Consider the following 20,903-nt stretch of genomic DNA (forward strand, 5'->3'; position numbering starts at 1 on the left):
AACCATGGAAGCGGAAGTGAATCATAGGGTGGGGGAGGGGGCGAAAGTTCTGGGAGCGTTGAAGAATGTGTGGAAGTCGAGAACATTATCTCGGAAAGCAAAAATGGCTATGTTTGAAGGAATAGTGGTTCCAACAATGTTGCATGGTTGCGAGGCGTGAGCTATGGATAGAGTTGTGCGCAGCAGGGTGGATGTGCTGGAAATGAGATTTTTGAGGACAATGTGTGGTGTGAGGTGGTTTGATCGAGTAAGTAATGCAAGGGTAAGAGAGATGTGTGGAAATAAAAAGAGCGTGGTTGAGAGAGCAGAAGAGGTTTTTTTGAAATGGTTTGGGCACATGGAGAGAATGAGTGAGGAAAGATTGACCAAGAGGATATATGTGTCGGAGGTGGAGGGAACGAGGAGAAGTGGGAGACCAAATTGGAGGTGGAAGGATGGAGTGAAAAAGATTTTGAGTGATCGGGGCCTGAACATGCAGGAGGGTGAAAGGCGGGCAAGGAATAGAGTGAATTGGATCGATGTGGTATACCGCGGTTGACGTGCTGTCAGTGGATTGAATCAGGGCATGTGAAGCGTCTGGGGTAAACCATGAAAAGCTGTGTGGGGCCTGGATGTGGAAAGGGGTCTGTGGTTTCGAGCATTATTGCATGACAGCTAGAGACTGAGTGTGAACGAATGAGGCCTTTGTTGTCTTTTCCTAGCACTACCCCACACACATGAGGGGGGAGGGGGATGGTATACCATGTGTGGTGAGGTGGCGATGGGAATGAATAAAGGCAGACAGTGTGAATTATGTGCATGGGTATATATGTATGTGTCTGCGTGTGTATATATATGTGTACATTGTGATGTATAGGTATGTATATTTGCGTGTGTGGACGTGTGTGTATATACATGTGTATGGGGGTGGGTTGGGCCATTTCCTTCGTCTGTTTCCTTGCGCTACCTCGCAAACGCGGGAGACAGCGACAAAGCAAAATAAAATAAATAAATAATAAATATATATATATATATATATATATATATATATATATATATATATATATATATATATATATATTTATATATATATATATATATATATATATATATATATATATATATATATATATATATATATATATATATATATATATATGTGTGAGAAATACCTAGAAAAGCAAATGGATTTGTATGTAGCATTTATGGATCTGGAGAAGGCATATGATAGAGTTGATAGAGATGCTCTGTGGAAGGTATTAAGAATACATGGTGTGGAAGGCAAGTTGTTAGAAGCAATGAAAAGTTTTTATCGAGGATGTAAAGCATGTGAACGTGTAGGAAAAGAGGAAAGTGATTGGTTCTCAGTGAATGTAGGTTTGCGGCAGGGTGTGTGTGATGTCTCCATGGTTGTTTAATTTGTTTATGGATGGGGTTGTTAGGGAGGTGAATGCAAGAGTTTTGGAAAGAGGGGCAAGTATGCAGTCTGTTGGGGATGAGAGAGCTTGGGAAGTGAGTCAGTTGTTGTTCGCTGATGATACAGCGCTGGTGGCTGATTCATGTGAGAAACTGCAGAAGCTGGTGACTGAGTTTGGTAAAGTGTGTGAAAGAAGAAAGTTAAGAGTAAATGTGAATAAGAGCAAAGTTATTAGGTACAGTAGGGTTGAGGGTCAAGTCAATTGGGAGGTAAGTTTGAATGGAGAAAAACTGGAGGAAGTAAAGTGTTTTAGATATCTGGGAGTGGATCTAGCAGCGGATGGAACCATGGAAGCGGAAGTGAATCATAGGGTTGGGGAGGGAGCGAAAATCCTGGGAACCTTGAAAAATGTGTGGAAGTCGAGAATATTATCTCCAAAAGCAAAAATGGCTATGTTTGAAGGAATAGTGGTTCCAACAACGTTGTATGGTTGCGAGGCGTGGGCTATGGATAGAATAGTGCGCAGGAGGGTGGATGTGCTGGAATTGAGATGTTTGAGGACAGTATGTGGTGTGAGGTGGTTTGATCGAGTAAGTAATGTAAGGGTAAGAGAGATGTGTGGAAATAAGAAGAGCGTGGTTGAGAGAGCAGAGGAGGGTGTTTTGAAATGGTTTGGGCACATGGAGAGAATGAGTGAGGAAAGATTGACCATGAGGAAATATGCGTCGGAGGTGGAGGGAACGAGGAGAAGTGGGAGACCAAATTGGAGGTGGAAAGATGGAGTGAAAAAGATTTTGAGTGATCGGGGCCTGAACATGCAGGAGGGTGAAAGGCGGGCAAGGAATAGAGTGAATTGGATCGATGTGGTATGCCGGGGTCGACGTGCTGTCAGTGGATTGAACCAGGGTATGTGAAGCGTCTGGGGTAAACCATGGAAAGTTCTGTGGGGCCTAGATGTGGAAAGGGAGCTGTGGTTTAGGGCATTATTGCATGACAGCTAGAGACTGAGTGTGAACGAATGGGGCCTTCGTTGTCTTTTCCTAGCGCTACCTCACACACATGAGGGGGGAGGGGGATGTTATTCCATGTGTGGCGAGGTGGCGATGGGAATGAATAAAGGCAGACAGTGGGAATTGTGTGCATGTGTATATATGTATATGTCTGTGTGTGTATATATATGTGTACATTGAGATGTATGGGTATGTATATTTGCGTGTGGGGACGTGTATGTATATACATGTGTATGGGGGTGGGTTGGGCCATTTCTTTCGTCTGTTTCCTTGCGCTACCTCGCAAACGCGGGAGACAGCGACAAAGCAAAATAAATATATAAAATTTATATATATATATATATATATATATATATATATATATATATATATATATATATATATATATAAGAGCAAGGGAAGGAGTAGCAATACTCCTGAAACAGGAGTTGTGGGAGTATGTGATAGAATGTAAGAAAGTAAATTCTCGATTAATATGGGTAAAATTGAAAGTTGATGGAGAGAGGTGGGTGATTATTGGTGCATATGCACCTGGGCATGAGAAGAAAGATCATGAGAGGCAAGTGTTTTGGGAGCAGCTGAATGAGTGTGTTAGCGGTTTTGATGCACGAGACCGGGTTATAGTGATGGGTGATTTGAATACAAAGGTGAGTAATGTGGCAGTTGAGGGAATAATTGGTATGCATGGGGTGTTCAGTGTTGTAAATGGAAATGGTGAAGAGCTTGTAGATTTATGTGCTGAAAAAGGACTGATGATTGGGAATACCTGGTTTAAAAAGCGAGATATACATAAGTATACTTATGTAAGTAGGAGAGATGGCCAGAGAGCGTTATTGGATTACGTGTTAATTGACAGGCGTGCGAAAGAGAGACTTTTGGATGTTAATGTGCTGAGAGGTGCAACTGGAGGGATGTCTGATCATTATCTTGTGGAGGCTAAGGTGAAGATTAGTATGGGTTTTCAGAAAAGAGGAGTGAATGTTGGGGTGAAGAAGGTGGTGAGAGTAAGTGAGCTTGGGAAGGAGACCTGTGTGGGGAAGTACCAGGAGAGACTGTGTACAGAATGGAAAAAGGTGAGAACAATGGAAGTAAGGGGAGTGGGGGAGGAATGGGATTATATTTAGGGAATCAGTGATGGATTGCGCAAAAGATGCTTGTGGCATGAGAAGAGTGGGAGGTGGGCTGTTTAGAAAGGGTAGTGAGTGGTGGGATGAAGAAGTAAGAGTATTAGTGAAAGAGAAGAGAGAGGCATTTGGACGATTTTTGCAGGGAAAAAATGCAATTGAGTGGGAGAAGTATAAAAGAAAGAGACAGGAGGTCAAGAGAAAGGTGCAAGAGGTGAAAAAAAGGGCAAATGAGAGTTGGGGTGAGAGACTATCAGTAAATTTTAGGGAGAATAAAAAGATGTTCTGGAAGGAGGTAAATAGGGTGCGTAAGACAAGGGAGCAAATGGGAACTTCAGTGAAGGGCGTAAATGGGGAGGTGATAACAAGTAGCGGTGATGTGAGAAGGAGATGGAATGAGTATTTTGAAGGTTTGTTGAATGTGTCTGATGACAGAGTGGCAGATATAGGGTGTTTTGGTCGAGGTGGTGTGCAAAGTGAGAGGGTTAGGGAAAATGATTTGGTAAACAGAGAAGAGGTAGTAAAAGCTTTGCGGAAGATGAAAGCCGGCAAGGCAGCAGGTTTGGATGGTATTGCAGTGGAATTTATTAAAAAAGGGGGTGACTGTATTGTTGACTGGTTGGTAAGGTTATTTAATGTATGTATGACTCATGGTGAGGTGCCTGAGGATTGGCGGAATGCGTGCATAGTGCCATTGTTCAAAGGCAAAGGGGATAAGAGTGAGTGCTCAAATTACAGAGGTATAAGTTTGTTGAGTATTCCTGGTAAATTATATGGGAGGGTATTGATTGAGAGGGTGAAGGCATGTACAGAGCATCAGATTGGGGAAGAGCAGTGCGGTTTCAGAAGTGGTAGAGGATGTGTGGATCAGGAGTTTGCTTGAAGAATGTATGTGAGAAATACTTAGAAAAGCAAATGGATTTGTATGTAGCATTTATGGATCTGGAGAAGGCATATGATAGAGTTGATAGAGATGCTCTGTGGAAGGTATTAAGAATATATGGTGTGGGAGGCAAGTTGTTAGAAGCAGTGAAAAGTTTTTATCGAGGATGTAAGGCATGTGTACGTGTAGGAAGAGAGGAAAGTGATTGGTTCTCAGTGAATGTAGGTTTGCGGCAGGGGTGTGTGATGTCTCCATGGTTGTTTAATTTGTTTATGGATGGGGTTGTTAGGGAGGTAAATGCAAGAGTCCTGGAAAGAGGGGCAAGTATGAAGTCTGTTGGGGATGAGAGAGCTTGGGAAGTGAGTCAGTTGTTGTTCGCTGATGATACAGCGCTGGTGGCTGATTCATGTGAGAAACTGCAGAAGCTGGTGACTGAGTTTGGTAAAGTGTGTGGAAGAAGAAAGTTAAGAGTAAATGTGAATAAGAGCAAGGTTGTTAGGTACAGTAGGGGTGAGGGTCAAGTCAATTGGGAGGTGAGTTTGAATGGAGAAAAACTGGAGGAAGTGAAGTGTTTTAGATATCTGGGAGTGGATCTGTCAGCGGATGGAACCATGGAAGCGGAAGTGGATCATAGGGTGGGGGAGGGGGCGAAAATTTTGGGAGCCTTGAAAAATGTGTGGAAGTCGAGAACATTATCTCGGAAAGCAAAAATGGGTATGTTTGAAGGAATAGTGGTTCCAACAACGTTGTATGGTTGCGAGGCGTGGGCTATGGATAGAGATGTGCGCAGGAGGATGGATGTGCTGGAAATGAGATGTTTGAGGAAAATGTGTGGTGTGAGGTGGTTTGATCGAGTAAGTAACGTAAGGGTAAGAGAGATGTGTGGAAATAAAAAGAGCGTGGTTGAGAGAGCAGAAGAGGGTGCTTTGAAATGGTTTGGGCACATGGAGAGAATGAGTGAGGAAAGATTGACCAAGAGGATATATGTGTCGGAGGTGGAGGGAACGAGGAGAAGAGGGAGACCAAATTGGAGGTGGAAAGATGGAGTGAAAAAGATTTTGTGTGATCGGGGCCTGAACCTGCAGGAGGGTGAAAGGAGGGCAAGGAATAGAGTGAATTGGAGCGATGTGGTACACAGGGGTTGACGTGCTGTCAGTGGATTGAATCAAGGCATGTGAAGCGTCTGGGGTAAACCATGGAAAGCTGTGTAGGTATGTATATTTGCGTGTGTGGACGTGTGTATGTACGTGTGTATGGGGGGGGGGGGGGTTGGGCCATTTCTTTCGTCTGTTTCCTTGCGCTACCTCGCAAACGCGGGAGACAGCGACAAACTATAAAAAAAAAAAAAGATATATATATATATATATATATATATATATATATATATATATATATATGTATATATATTTATATCTATCCTCGTCTAAGCCATGTTCCCATTTTATCGACCAGTTTTTAGGAGTGGATAAACAGCTGTTTTGCTTCAAATCCACGACTGACAATATTTGCACCTGCTCAGTTATACGGAAAGCTTACATGTCATCCTCCTAAAAAAGATGTGTATGTCTTTTTCGTCCTAACACATTAATCCTCAAGTTAACAACTGTGTATACATTTCCCAACAACTTCAATCACCTTTATTTTGACGTTATAAACAAATGTTACGCTTCCGAAACACTGACTGCATTACATATTCACACACTCTTATACTTTGGTAAAAGCTTTTGTACATTTCCCCAGCGAGTACATCCGCACATCTTCCCTTCAAATAAGAAATGTATGTTAACTTGCCCCATTAACGACGACTGTGTGTATACTATCCCTCGGCAGCAACCTGCCTCGTCTAGCAAGGTAGGTTGACATTCTTTGGGTAAAGTTGTTGGTAGGGAGCTGGGGTAAGTGACCCTCGGGGCCGCTCCTGACACCCGTGCTTGCACTTGCAATCACTGGTGCATGAAGGGTTGTACGTACGTATGAGGGCCTGGAAATGTTTTTAATTCCCGTTGCCAAGAACATGGGTGCTTATTAACAATAATATTTGTGTCATCTTGATACTCTACCTCGCCTTGTGATATATGATTACACATCTTGTATAACTCTAGCATGTTAACCGTCTACATGCGTGAGAGCTCGTGTTTTGGGTTGGTATTCTTTACTTTTGTCTCGTAGAAAGTGAAAGATTCTTAAACTATATTCATAGTAGTTTCACTACTTAATGCTCTATGCTTCTGATAGAAATGTCTTTTTGGATTTGTAAATTGTCTTACATATTTACAGTAGACTCGTGGCTAGATTTCCACGAAATCTTTCGTTACTGTAAATTTAAGACAAACGTTAAAAGCAAAAGTTTTCATTCATTTTTTTTCACTTTTAGTTTCTTCGAGCCTGAGAACTAGCGGGTCCAGGCAGGACCAATTCCCGACCAGAAAGGGGGGGGAGGGGAGGGGGGGAGGGACCGTGTGGGTGCTGACGTGGTGTATATTCGAGGGTTCATCACTTGATGAATACGTCATGACATTCCACAATATGATTCGTCCAATATGTCAATATATGATATAAAATGATTCGTCCAATACGTTATGACATTCCACAATATGATTCGTCCAGTATGTCAATATATGATACAAAATGATTCGTCCAATACCTCATGATATTCCTCAATATGATTCGTCCAATATGTCAATATATCTACAAAATGATTCGTCCAATACGTCATGACATGCCACAATATGATTCGTCCAGTATGTTAATACATGCTACAGTAAGATTCGTCCAGTGTCAGTATATGCTGCACATAGTATGACAGACCAGTCACCACCCGACAGTGGATGATGCTTTTCAGCCTGTGTAACTCGGTGAACGTAAACTTACGAAAGATTGAATTACCATTAATGTTGAACACCCACTGCCAGTGGCCAAGGGTGTGCACTGAATACACTTGGGATGCGTCGAAACACATTGTTCTCTCTCTTATTCATTGTTACATGGTGGATGTTTTTCACAAGCCTGGAGTGTGGCGGGATAGGTCTTTCATCATCAACCAACATCACTTACCCTTGCCAGTCATCGTATGACTTGTTTTCATTCTTGTGTAATGTTTGACGCCGACCTTCCTTCATCACACTATAATATTAATCATTTCAACAGTTATCCAACGGAACATAAAGTTATATCAGATGATGCTGACATAGTGAAGGGTTTTGTTGAAATATTTCTCATTTGATAACCGCGAGAGAATTACAAGATGGTCGACCTGTGGAGCCGCTGGGCCAAGTGTAAACACAAGGTGAAGGACACCAGTGTGAGGTGGACTGAAGGTCACCGCTGCAGCCACGTCCTGTACTGTGTTATACAGCCAATAAACATGTACACCAGAACCACGTCCTGTTCTATATCATACAACTCGTGAACAAAAGTACCAGCGTCCTAGAATTACACCTGAAGAGATTCTTCAGTTAGTTCCGTCCAACGGCAGGTGTAACAAGTAAATATATTAATGTATAATGAAATGTTCATGAGAATTGCACTTAACAGACGACCTGATGCCTTAAGGCGAGGATATCTGCTGAGATTCAAAATTGTACTAGAAACAAGCTGATAAAGCAGAAGAGACCTTACCACCCACTTCTCCCTCCGGCTCAACTGCCGACAGAAAAGTTAAGAAACGACCTGCAGTGTGGAGAATAAATCCGTACTTGGTGAGCACATGCTCATCTCTGGCAATCTGGATGCAAGAAAGCTTTATATATGGGCTTCTATTGCTGCTAATGCTTTACTCGTTTTGAAATAAACTTACGATACATGATTTTGATTTTTAGCTGATGGGGTGTAGGGCTAGAACTAAGCCAGGGAATGTGTGAGTTTCATGTAAATATCAGTTAAAAGCAGTCATGAAAACCTTGTGATATACAAAAATCAGGACCAAATTTACACAAATATGCCAAACGGAATATCACTTTTCTTCCATCAGCAACAGTGGACCTTGATATAAATCAAGCAAAAAGCAGTGATGAACGTTGAACAACATCAGTAAGATGATGTAGAACGAAAAAACATAAATTCTTATTTATGTGTTCCATGACGCCAATCACGACGGCTGATAACAGTGTATGTTCATACACAGCCAAGATCTGGATCTCTGGCAGGAAATACACCTTCTTTAGTAAATTCTCAACACTTCAATACTGGTTGTGTTGTAGATATCAAAATTCAGGTATTCTGTCCACAATGCATTAAAGCACATACCTCATCTGCTGGCTGCACTACCACAATGCGTCCATACAGTACACCATCAACTATTGAGAAATGAAAAGATAAACAGAGAACCGCGTCCGTAATTCGTCCGTCCAGCCTCCGGAGACCAGGTCCGTCATTATGGAGAACTGTATGTAATCAGTCAGTTCGTGGGTCAACAGATTAATAATTCAGCAAATGTGTAATTATGAAAATTCTCGATGTCTGCAGTGATAAATCTGTAGAATGTTCTCCGTCTAAATGGTGTAACATTCGTGAATACACACACACACACACACACACACACACACACACACACACACACACACACACACTCACAAAATAAATTAAATCCGCTAAAATCATTTTTTAGGTCATTGGTGCAAAAATACATCGTCAGATATCAGAATATACGTGAAAGCTACTGATGTTAAGGTGGATAAGAGGTGTAGCCAGCCAACGCTACACTACCATGTCGAACTATTGCTTGGTCCAGAGGTGGAAACAAAGTGAAAAGTATTTTTAACACTACTAGAGTTGCGTTGGGAAGAGATGATTATATTTGGTTAACTTGACTTTGGATAACATTTCTTCTGATGTGTTATCGTGTCTGTGGCTGGTTGGATGGCCAGTTAAAGACGGGTGGTAAGACCAACTGAATCACCATTTCGGTTCGTCCTTCATAATGTCCTTCCTCGTTCTGGGGAAAGTCATGCGCACCCTTCAGCATCCCGCCATCTGAACACAGGGAATTACGTAAGGTGACGTATGACAAGTGTCGTGTGTAGCACACTTCGTTACCTAAACCCAATACTTTGAGTGGCATTGGTGGCAGTGGAGTGTGTGTGGAGATAAATGGTGTACTTGGTGGTGAATGGTGTACGTAGCGGTACGTGTGGTTGACGCTGGCTGGATGGTGTTAATGGTGTAGATTAACGTTTGGTGTTGTAAGCGAGCCACCACATGCAGACTCGTGCAGGCACACAACATTTGGGGTTCTAGCTAAACAGTTCTGCTTCCCTCTGGACGAGCACATGTATGGTGTCGTCAGTGTGGTGGTGTGCTGTCCTAGCGGAGCGTGTTTGTGTTGTAGGAGGAGAGAAAAAGATGTGCAGAGGGAGGGAAGAGAACAAGATGTGGGAAGGCAAGAAGAGAGGCCTTGATGTAGGATGGGAAGGGGAGAGGATAGGAAGTAAGTAGGAAGGGACAGGGTGTAAAAAGGGACGGGAAGAGGACGACGCAGGAAGGGACAATGTATAAGAAGTTACGAGGAGAGGACTGTTTGTAGGAATGGAAGTGGGAAAGGCAGCAGTGGGGATGCTAGCCCACGGACCGGTCCCAGGTCAGTCACCTCGGTCCCCTCCCTATACCTCTGGGAGCTCATGGATCCCCCGTCTGGCCCTGCCCTGCCCTGATGGCGTGCTTCTGTTGGACCACATCCACAACCTTGCGGATGACGGAGGGTGGGTCACAGGTACGCCTGACGGATGATGCGAGGAATCACAACCGGCCTGACGGGTGGATGGTGGCAAGATGGTCGGTGTCAGGGTCAAGGACGCAGCGACGCCTCCCTCGCTGTACCGTCACTAGAACTCAGCGTTGGGATCTCCTACCTCAGTCCCAGCCCCACAACCCGGCCATTGCCACCACCACCGCCAATATGCTACTCTTACCCTCCCATCGTCAAGTGAAACTTGCACTTCTTAACTCTCTACATACTCCTGCCATAGTCCACAGCTAAAAACTTAAGCTCCATCACTGTCTCGATCATTATCTTCCCGCCACCACTACCAATACTTCTGCCCTTCCATCCATCACCAAGCTTCATTTCAGCTCTCTTGGTTCCCCAGTACAACACTCGCTTTCTTTTACCATTATCTTGCCCTCCACTGACATTTGCCCTTCCATCATCAATCTCCCTGTCTTTCTCTTCCCCTCCCTCTCAACGCTCTCTCGTGTAACGCTACCCTTTCCACCAGTAACACTCGCCCCTCCCCTATAACGCTTGTCACAACCAGCATGTCGCTCTCGCCAGGCAGCGTAGAATATTGTTCATTCAGCGCTTTGTATATACATGAATGTAAGACAGGATGCTAAAGACGAGGCTTACGGTAAGGAACTGAATATAATGAAATAGTGTTCTGGTGTACTCCATGACCTGAGACGACCTAAAGAGACTTTCCCTGTCCTGTGAAGAACTGAAGTTACTTCCCCTATGCTTAGACGACCCGATGTGACCGCTCATCACCTGAAACGACCTAACGTTATTTCCCTAATCTGTGACAAGCTGAATCTGGCAGCGTAACTGTTGTCAGATCAGGATGTGTTTGTACCAAGTGTAGCTTTATCTGTAGCAGTGAATACAAAATAAGCGGGGCCAACAAGCAAACTGTATATTGGGTTGATCCTAAGATGTGAGCTAGGCTGGGTATGGGGGCTGACTACAGCAGATGCTACCAGCGTGACGAGCGTTGCGCGGGTCTGCCACGTCTAACTCTGGAAAACAGATTCATGTATCCGTCCCTCAGGCGGCCAACTACTTCTTGGTCGAGGTCAGCTTCTGCCGGGAAGCAACACCTCACCTGCCGACCATGTGGCCCATTAGTAACCTCTCATGTGGTTCGTTAAACTTATACCAGTTACAAGTGTGTTACATATTCGCTCACTTCTGCTACCTTTGTACTCCAACAAACCTTCCCGTATCAAAACTCACAAATACAACGCGTGGTCTTGGGTTCATCCATGCACTTACCCACAAAAAAAAAAGTTTCTTCCGGCGGTCATCGGCTTTGGGTCGGGCCAAGCAGCCTATGTAGACGCGATCTGGTGAGCGATAACACGAAGCCTCACTTGCCTCGTCTGGCTGGACGACTAGGCTAACCTAACCCCGATCCCAGTACCACTCACCTTGGCTGTAAACCCGTGCTATATATATGTACATATATATATATATATATATATATATATATATATATATATATGTATATATATATATATATATATATATATATATATATATATATATATATACATATATATATATCCCTGGGGATACGGGAGAAAGAATACTTCCCACGTATTCCCTGCGTGTCGTAGAAGGCGACTAAAAGGGGGCTGGACATACCCCCTTCCAGTTTTTACTTCTCTAAAAGAAAGAACCGAGAAGGGGGCCAAGTGAGGATTTTTCCTCTGGTGCTCAGTCATCTGTTCTTGACGTTACCTCGCTAACGTGGGAGATGGCGAATATATATATATGAAAAACGTCAGATTGGGGAAGAGTAGTAGGGTTTCAGAAGAGGTAGAGGATGTGTGGTTTCATAAGTGGTAGAGGATATGTGGATCAGGTGTTTGCTTTGAAGAATGTGTGGGATATGCTTAGAAAAACAGATGGACTTGTATGTAGCATTTATGGATCTGGAGAAAGCATATGCTAGGGTAGATAAAGATGCTTTGTGGAAGGACTTAAGAGTATATGGTGTGAGAAGTAAGTTGCTAGAAGCAGTGAAAAGTTTTTACCAAGGATATAAGGTATGTGTTCGAGTAGGAAGAGAGGAGAGTGATTGGTTTCCAGTGAATGTCGGATTGCAGCAGGGGTGTGTTGTCCCCATGGTCGTTTAATTTGTTTATTGATGGGGTGGTTAGGGAGGTAAATGCAAGTGATTTGGAGAGAGGGGCAAGTATGCAGTCTGTTCGCCGATGATACAGCTTTAGGGGCAGCTTTGAGGGAGAAACTGCACACACACACACACGCATATATATATATATATATATTACTCATAATTACTTCAAGACAGATGTCTGTGAAAGAGCCTTGGCGTTACCTAAGACCTCTTTCTTACGGTCTTTGCACCCTAATGTTGCGCTAATTACAGTAGCAGGGAAACGTAGACTTCTTCGGAGTGAGATGATTCTTTAACAAGATCGTATTTCCAGTGATACAACCTAGCCAAAGTAACACTCTCTCTCTCTCTCTCTCTCTCTCTCTCTCTCTCTCTCTCTCTCTCTCTCTCTCTCTCTCTCTCTCTGTATGTATATATATATATATATATATATATATATATATATATATATATATATATATATATATATATATATATATATAAAGTGCAGTCACATTTTTCAGATCACTTATGATATAACTTACGTCTATGAAAATTCTTAAAGTTTAATATGTGGGTTTATGAAGCCTAACACAATTCAAACCTGGCCATCGTCCACATTATCACTTAGGTTACCGAAATGGGGACGTACGATTGCAAAGGTTGTATGTAGCCAGCCAAGGACAGGGACGAGCAGCGACCAATAGCACTGAAGCACCTGGGCAAGAGTGGGTAACCCGTGCGCGTCGACACCCCACAGCTCACTGACCAACAGGACAGCCCGGCCTCACCACCAACTCTCCTGCAACCGGTAACCTGATGTTGGACACCGACATTATCCTCCACGGAGGTATGTGGAACCGGGGCTAGGCTAATGTAGGTTGAGTCGTCCAGTGCTAGGGCTGCGGGCTTCACTCAACGCGGAGGCGTAAGAATGAAAGCCAGTGGGACGGCACTTGTGCTGAAAGGACATTTGACAATGGCTTTAAGGTCAAATAAATATGATAAAGGTGTAACGTTAATTCTGTTAATATGGATAGGTTAGGTTAGGTTAGGTTAGGTTTGTTAGTTTAGGGTAGGTTAGGGTAGGGTTTTTTTAGTTTAAGTTATGTTAGGTTTGTTGATTTGTTGCTTTAGGCTCGAAAATGATGGGAGGCTAACGTTGCGATATCGAACATTTAAAGTTCTGAATAGTTTAAGTTAGATTTGTTTACTTTAGGCTACGTTAAGTTAACCAAAATACTCGATTCTTTAAAGTCATGTCCCGTACAGTCATAGTCTTCTTATAATGAAATACAGCGAAACGTGATATTTTTGATAAATTAACGATTACTGAACTTTAGATATTAACTCCGTTTCCCATTGATCTTTAAACGAAATCTATCATTAACGATGATAGTGAACAAGGAATATTACTCCTCCCTTTAAAACAAAAAGAAAAAAAATCCCTAAAAGAAACTTTCTGGAACATTAAACACGATCGACCTGGACGACCAATCTTGGGACTAGATGGCAAAAGCAAACGTCCGCCTGAGAGATGAAATTAGGAATCCCCACGAGAACTTGGCTGATGATCACCGACTGGCAGGTTCGCCATCACCTTCTGATTAACATGTCCTTCAGACGAAATCACTCGGGGTTGTGTCAGGCAGTATCAGTTAGTACGACGACAGTTGGAGTCGATTTCTTGATCCCTCATGAAAACTCCTTGCTGATAAATGCAACAGATATTAACTGGGGCTCTTGATGTGATTAAACTTCTAGGCTGATGTTATACGTAATTGAACTGGATTCCAGAAATGCCTGGTTAGAAATCCTGAAAGCGAGAGATTTTAGCAGAATGAACCATGCAATCGTCTTTTGCCAAATTCAGGGATTTTTTCAGTACAAAACAAAATTCCAGGAGAGATGACCCAGATCTGCCCTTCTATATTATGTCTCACAGAGGACCTATTGATGTATATCTACACAAGAGTCGAGACGCGCATGACTCGGGTACAAATCACCAAGAACTAATGGTGGTTTAAGAGGCCGCCGTCCCGTACGTCAACATCCGGACGCTGCCTCAGACTTGACAACTTATATTTGTAAATGTCGCCAGTCACTCAGAGTACGGCTTTCATCTTCGGCAAAGCTTTCACTCCCTCTTCTCTGTTTACCAAACCATTCTCCCTAACCCTCTCACTTCGCACGCCACCTCGACCAAAACACCCTATATCTGCCACTCTATCATCAAATACATTCAACAAACCTTCAAAACACTCTCTCCGTCTCCTCACTTCACCTCTACTTGTTATTACCTCCCCATTAGCCCCCTTCACCGATGTTCCCATTTGTTCTCTTGTTTTACGCACTTTATTTACCTCGTTCCAAAACATTTTTTTTATCCTCCCTAACATTTAACGAAGCTCTCTCACCCCAACTCTCATTGCCCTCTTTTTCACCTCTTGCACCTTTCCTTTGACCTTCTTTATCTTTCTTTTATACATCTCCCAGTCATTTGCACTATTTCCCTGCAAAAATCGTCCAAATGCTTCTCTCTTCCCTTTCGCTAACAATCTTACTTCATCCCACCACTCGCTACCCTTTCTAATCTGCTCACCTCCTACCTTTCTCATGCCACGGGCATCTTTTGCGCAAGCCATCACTGCTTCCCTTAATACATCCCATTCCTTCCCACTCCCCTTACGTCATTTGCTCTTACCTTTTTCCATTCTGCACTCAGTCTCTCCTGATATTTCCTCACACAAGTCACCTTTCCAAGCTCACTTACTCTCACCTCTCTCTTCACCCCAACTTTCTCTGTTCTTTTCTGAAAACCTCTACAAATCTTCACCTTCGCCTCCACAAGATAATGATCAGACATCCCTCCAGTTGCACCTCTCAGCACATTAACACCCACAAGTCTCTCTTTCACGTGCCTATCAATTAACATGTAATCCAATAACGCTCTCTGGCCATCTCTCCTACTTACATACGTATACTTATGTCTATCTCTCTTTTTAAACCAGGTATTCCCAATCACCGGTCCTTTTTCAGCACACAAATCTACAAGCTCTTCACCATTTCATCTATAACACTGAACACCCCATGTACACCAATTATACCCTCAACTGCCACTTTACTCACCTTTCCATTCAAATCACCCATCATTATAACCCGGTCTCGTGCATCAAAGCTGCTAACTCTCACTCAGCTGCTCCCAAAACACTTGCCTCTCATGATCTTTCCTCTCATGATCAGGTGCATAGGCACCAATAATCACCCATCTCTCTCCATCCACTTTCAGTTTTACCCATATCAATTTAGAGTTTACTTTCTTGCATTCTATCACATATTCCCACAACTCCTGCTTCAGGAGGAGTGCTACTCCTTCTTTTGCTCTTGCCCTCTCACTCACCCCTGACTTTACTCCCAAGACATTCCCAAACCACTCTTCCCCTTTACCCTTGAGCTTCGTTTCACTCAGAGCCAAAACATCCAGGTTCCTTTCCTCAAACATACTACCTGTCTCTCCTTTTTTCTCATCTAGGTTACACCCACACACATTTAGACACCCTAGACTGAGCCTTCGAAGAGGATGAGCTCTCCCCGCATGACTCCTTCTTCTGTTTCCCCTTTTCGAAAAAATACAAGGAGGGGAGGGTTTCCAGCCTCCCTCTTCCGCCACCTTTAATCGCCTTCTGCGACACGCGGGGAATGCGTGGGAAGTATTCTTTCTCCCCTGTCCCCAGGGATATATATATATATATATATATATATATATATATATATATATATATATATATATATATATATATATATTCATATCTATTTATTTATTTATTTTGCTTTGTCGCTGTCTCCCGCGTTAGCGAGGTAGCGCAAGGAAACAGACGAAAGGATGGCCCAACCCGCCCACATACACATGTATATGCATACACGTCCACACACGCAAATATACATACCTATACAACTCAATGTACACATATATATACACACACAGACACATCCATATATACACATGTACATAATTCATACTGTCCGCCTTTATTTGTTCCCATCGCCACCTCGTCACACATGGAATAACATCCCCCTCCCCCCTCATGTGTGCGAGGTAGCGCTAAGAAAAACACCAAAGGCCTCATTCGTTCACACTCAGTCTCTAGCTGTCATGTGATAATGCACCGAAACCACAACTCCCTTTCCACATTCAGGCCCCACACACTTTCCATGGTTTACCCCAGACCCTTCACATGCCCCGGTATACCACATCGTTTCAATTCACTCTATTCCTTGCACGCCTTTCACCATCCTGCATGTTCAGGCCCCGATTACTCAAAATCTTTTTCACTCTATCTTTCCACCTCCAATTTGGTCTCCCACTTCTCGTTCCCTGCACCTCCGACACATATATCCTCTTGGTCAATCTTTCCCCACTCATTCTCTCCATGTGACCAAACCATTTCAAAACACCCTCTTCTGCTCTCTCAACCACACTCTTTTCATTTCCACACATCTCTCTCACCCTTACATTACTTACTCGATCAAACCACCTCACACCACACATTGTCCTCAAACATCTCGTTTCCAGCACATCCATCCTCCTGCGCACAACTCTATCCATAGCCCACGCCTCGCAACCATACAACATTGTTGGAACCACTATTCCTTCAAACATACCCATTTTTGCTTTCCGAGATAATGTTCTCGACTTCCAAACATTCTTCAACGCTCCCAGAATTTTCGCCCCCTCCCCCACCCTATGATTCACTTCCGCTTCCATGGTTCCATCCGCTGCCAGATCCACTCCCAGATATCTAAAACACATTACTTCCTCCAGTTTTTCTCCATTCAAACTTACCTCCCAATTGACTTGATCCTCAACCCTACTGTACCTAATAACCTTGCTCTTATTCACATTTACTCTTAACTTTCTTCTTTCACACACTTTACCAAATTCAGTCACCAGCTTCTGCAGTTTCTTACATGAATCAGCCACCAGCGCTGTATCATCAGCGAACAACAACTGACTCACTTCCCAAGCTCTCTCATCCACAACAGACTGCATACTTGCCCCTCTTTCCAAAACTCTTGCATTCACCTCCCTAACAACCCCATCCATAAACAAATTAAACAACCATGGAGACATCACACACCCCTGCCGCAAACCTACATTCACTGAGAACCAATCACTTTCCTCTCTTCCTACACGTACACATGCCTTACATCCTCGATAAAAACTTTTCACTGCTTTTAACAGCTTGCCTCCCACACCATATATCCTTAAAACCTTCCACAGAGCATCTCTATCAACTCTATCATATGCCTTCTCCAGATCCATAAATGCTACATACAAATCCATTTGTTTTTCTAAGTATTTCTCACATACATTCTTCAAAGCAAACACCTAATCCACACATCCTCTACCACTTCTGAAACCACACTGCTCTTCCCCAATCTGATGCTCTGTACACACCTTCACCCTCTCAATCAATACCCTCCCATATAATTTACCAGGAATACTCAACAAACTTATACCTCTGTAATTTGAGCACTCACTCTTATCCCCTTTGCCTTCGTACAATGGCACTATGCAAGCATTCCGCCAATCCTCAGACACCTCACCATGAATCACACATACATTAAATAACCTTACCAACCAGTCAACAATACAGTCACCCCCTTTTTTAATAAATTCCACTGCAATACCATCAAAACCTGCTTCTTTGCCGGCTTTCATCTTCCGTAAAGCTTTTACTACCTCTTCTCTGTTTACCAAATCATTTTCCCTAACCCTCTCACTATGCACACCACCTCGACCAAAACATCCTATATCTGCCACTCTATCATCAAACACGTTCAACAAACCTTCAAAATACTCACTCCATCTCCTTCTCACATCACCACTACTTGTTATCACCTCCCCATTAGCCCCCTTCACTGACGTTCCCATTTGCTCCCTTGTCTTACGCACTTTATTTACCTCCTTCCAAAACATCTTTTTATTTTCCTTGAAATTTAATGATACTCTCTCACCCCAACTCTCATTTGCCCTCTTTTTCACCTCATGCACCTTTCTCTTATATATATATATATATATATATATATATATATATATATATATATATATATATATATATATATATATATATATTTTTTTTTTTTTTTTTTTTGCGCTGTCTCCCGCGTTTGCGAGGTAGCGCAAGGAAACAGACGAAAGAAATGGCCCAACCCACCCCCATACACATGTATATACATACGTCCACACACGCAAATATACATACCTACACAGCTTTCCATGGTTTACCCCAGACGCTTCACATGCCTTGATTCAATCCACTGACAGCACGTCAACCCCGGTATACCACATCGCTCCAATTCACTCTATTCCTTGCCCACCTTTCACCCTCGTGCATGTTCAGGCCCCGATCACACAAAATCTTTTTCACTCCATCTTTCCACCTCCAATTTGGTCTCCCTCTTCTCCTCGTTCCCTCCACCTCCGACACATATATCCTCTTGGTCAATCTTTCCTCACTCATTCTGCTCTCTCAACCACGCTCTTTTTATTTCCACACATCTCTCTTACCCTTACGTTACTTACTCGATCAAACCACCTCACACCACACATTGTCCTCAAACATCTCATTTCCAGCACATCCATCCTCCTGCGCATAACTCTATCAATAGTCCACGCCTCGCAACCATACAACATTGTTGGAACCACTATTCCTTCAAACATACCCATTTTTGCTTTCCGAGATAATGTTCTCGACTTCCACACATTCTTCAAGGTTCCCAGAATTTTCGCCCCCTCCCCCACCCTATGATCCACTTCCGCTTCCATGTTTCCATCCGCTGCCAGATCCACTCCCAGATATCTAAAACACTTCACTTCCTCCAGTTTTTCTCCATTCAAACTCACCTCCCAATTGACTTGACCCTCAACCCTACTGTACCTAATAACCTTGCTCTTATTCACATTTACTCTTAACTTTCTTCTTTCACACACTTTACCAAACTCAGTCACCAGCTTCTGCAGTTTCTCACATGAATCAGCCACCATCGCTGTATCATCAGCGAACAACAACTGACTCACTTCCCAAACTCTCTCATCCCCAACAGACTTCATACTTGCCCCTCTTTCCAAAACTCTTGCATTCACCTCCCTAACAACCCCATCCATAAACAAATTAAACAACCATGGAGACATCACACACCCCTGCCGCAAACCTACATTCACTGAGAACCAATCACTTTCCTCTCTTCCTACACGTACACATGCCTTACATCCTCGATAAAAACTTTTCACTGCTTCTAACAACTTGCCTCCCACACCATATATTCTTAATACCTTCCACAGAGCATCTCTATCAACTCTATCATATGCCTTCTCCTGATCCATAAATGCTACATACAAATCCATTTGCTTTTCTAGGTATTTCTCACATACATTCTTCAAAGCAAACACCTGATCCACATATCCTCTACCACTTCTGAAACCACACTGCTCTTCCCCAATCTGATGCTCTGTACATGCCTTCACCCTCTCAATCAATACCCTCCCATATAATTTGCCATATATATATATATATATATATATATATATATATATATATATATATATATACACTGAGGATTGGCGGAATGCTTGCATAGTGCCAAAGCAGTTTCGCCTCAAGTGTCGGTATGGTTGAGATCATTGACAAGTGTGTCCAGGGAAGTAGCACCTTAGTTTTTCAGGACTGGAGAGTGGCATCCACCTGCACGTCCTACCTTCGTCTTATCCCGTGGCTCTTCACCTTGAAAGTCAAAATATTCTCGGAAAATTCCCAAACTTAGATAAATTCGTGTCTTGGGGAAGGTCTGTTAAGTTCCCTGGGCGGGTGGTAAACACCTGTATGCGTCAGCGTTGACGGTGATGATAGATCTGGTGTTGTAAGGTGGTATTTAGTACATCATTTTTACTATTCATATGAAATTCCAAATGAGGAATGTATGCGTGGGAATATAAGTCATTAACAATAGATATCCGTTTCTCGCATGTCTTGGATCACTCCCAAATACGTAGCAGCAGGTAGAGGGGAGGGGGAATGGGGGTCCAGTCGGACCTGTCCCGCTCCCTGGTACTGCCAGCCTCCTGCACTACACTCACTCACGCCTCGCTGGACTGGCTGACCTGTTCCCGCCTACTGACCAGGTCTCAAGGGCACTGGGGAGGCGTATAATCCAACGTAGCAGCGACAACGTTCCAAAGTGTTCAAAAATGAGGTTGCCAGCAAAGCGTGCGTTTCCTTGCGGTCGTGTGCCGTGTAGTGAGGTAGAAGGGTCAGCTTGGTCGTGAACATCACTCATATTTTGGAGCAGTTGTACCTTGACGCTGCCTCCCATCACGTTAGAGCCCTGCAGACCTGAGCAAGTGGTACTGACACGGAGAAGAACAGGGACATACGAGCCCCAGCAAACCCTAGCATGGACCCCTGACATACCACTGCCACACCAGTGATGTGGACACAGTAAGCTTCCTGGGCGGTAAATCATTTGACTAAATATTTACGTCGACTAGCAGCCAGAAAATTACACTGTTGTTATATATATATATATATATATATATATATATATATATATATATATATATATATATATATATATATATATACATATATATATATATAT

General features: G+C 43.1%; 2 protein-coding genes across 2 annotated transcripts in view; one reads left to right on the forward strand and one right to left on the reverse strand.

The window, feature by feature from the left end:
• The window catches only part of LOC139747318 (uncharacterized), a 50,729-nt gene extending 37,673 nt beyond the window's left edge, over nucleotides 1-13,056 (reverse strand). The window contains exon 1 of the mRNA XM_071659485.1: nucleotides 12,898-13,056. The gene's annotated coding sequence lies outside the window, so the exon portion shown is untranslated. The remainder of the gene's footprint in view (nucleotides 1-12,897) is intronic.
• LOC139747319 (saccharopine dehydrogenase-like oxidoreductase) overlaps nucleotides 1-20,903 on the forward strand; it is a 139,987-nt gene that overhangs the window by 33,708 nt on the left and 85,376 nt on the right. The gene's annotated exons all lie outside the window — the stretch shown is intronic.

Source organism: Panulirus ornatus, chromosome 68, assembly GCF_036320965.1.
Source record: "Panulirus ornatus isolate Po-2019 chromosome 68, ASM3632096v1, whole genome shotgun sequence".
NCBI classification, from domain to species: Eukaryota; Metazoa; Arthropoda; class Malacostraca; order Decapoda; family Palinuridae; genus Panulirus; species Panulirus ornatus.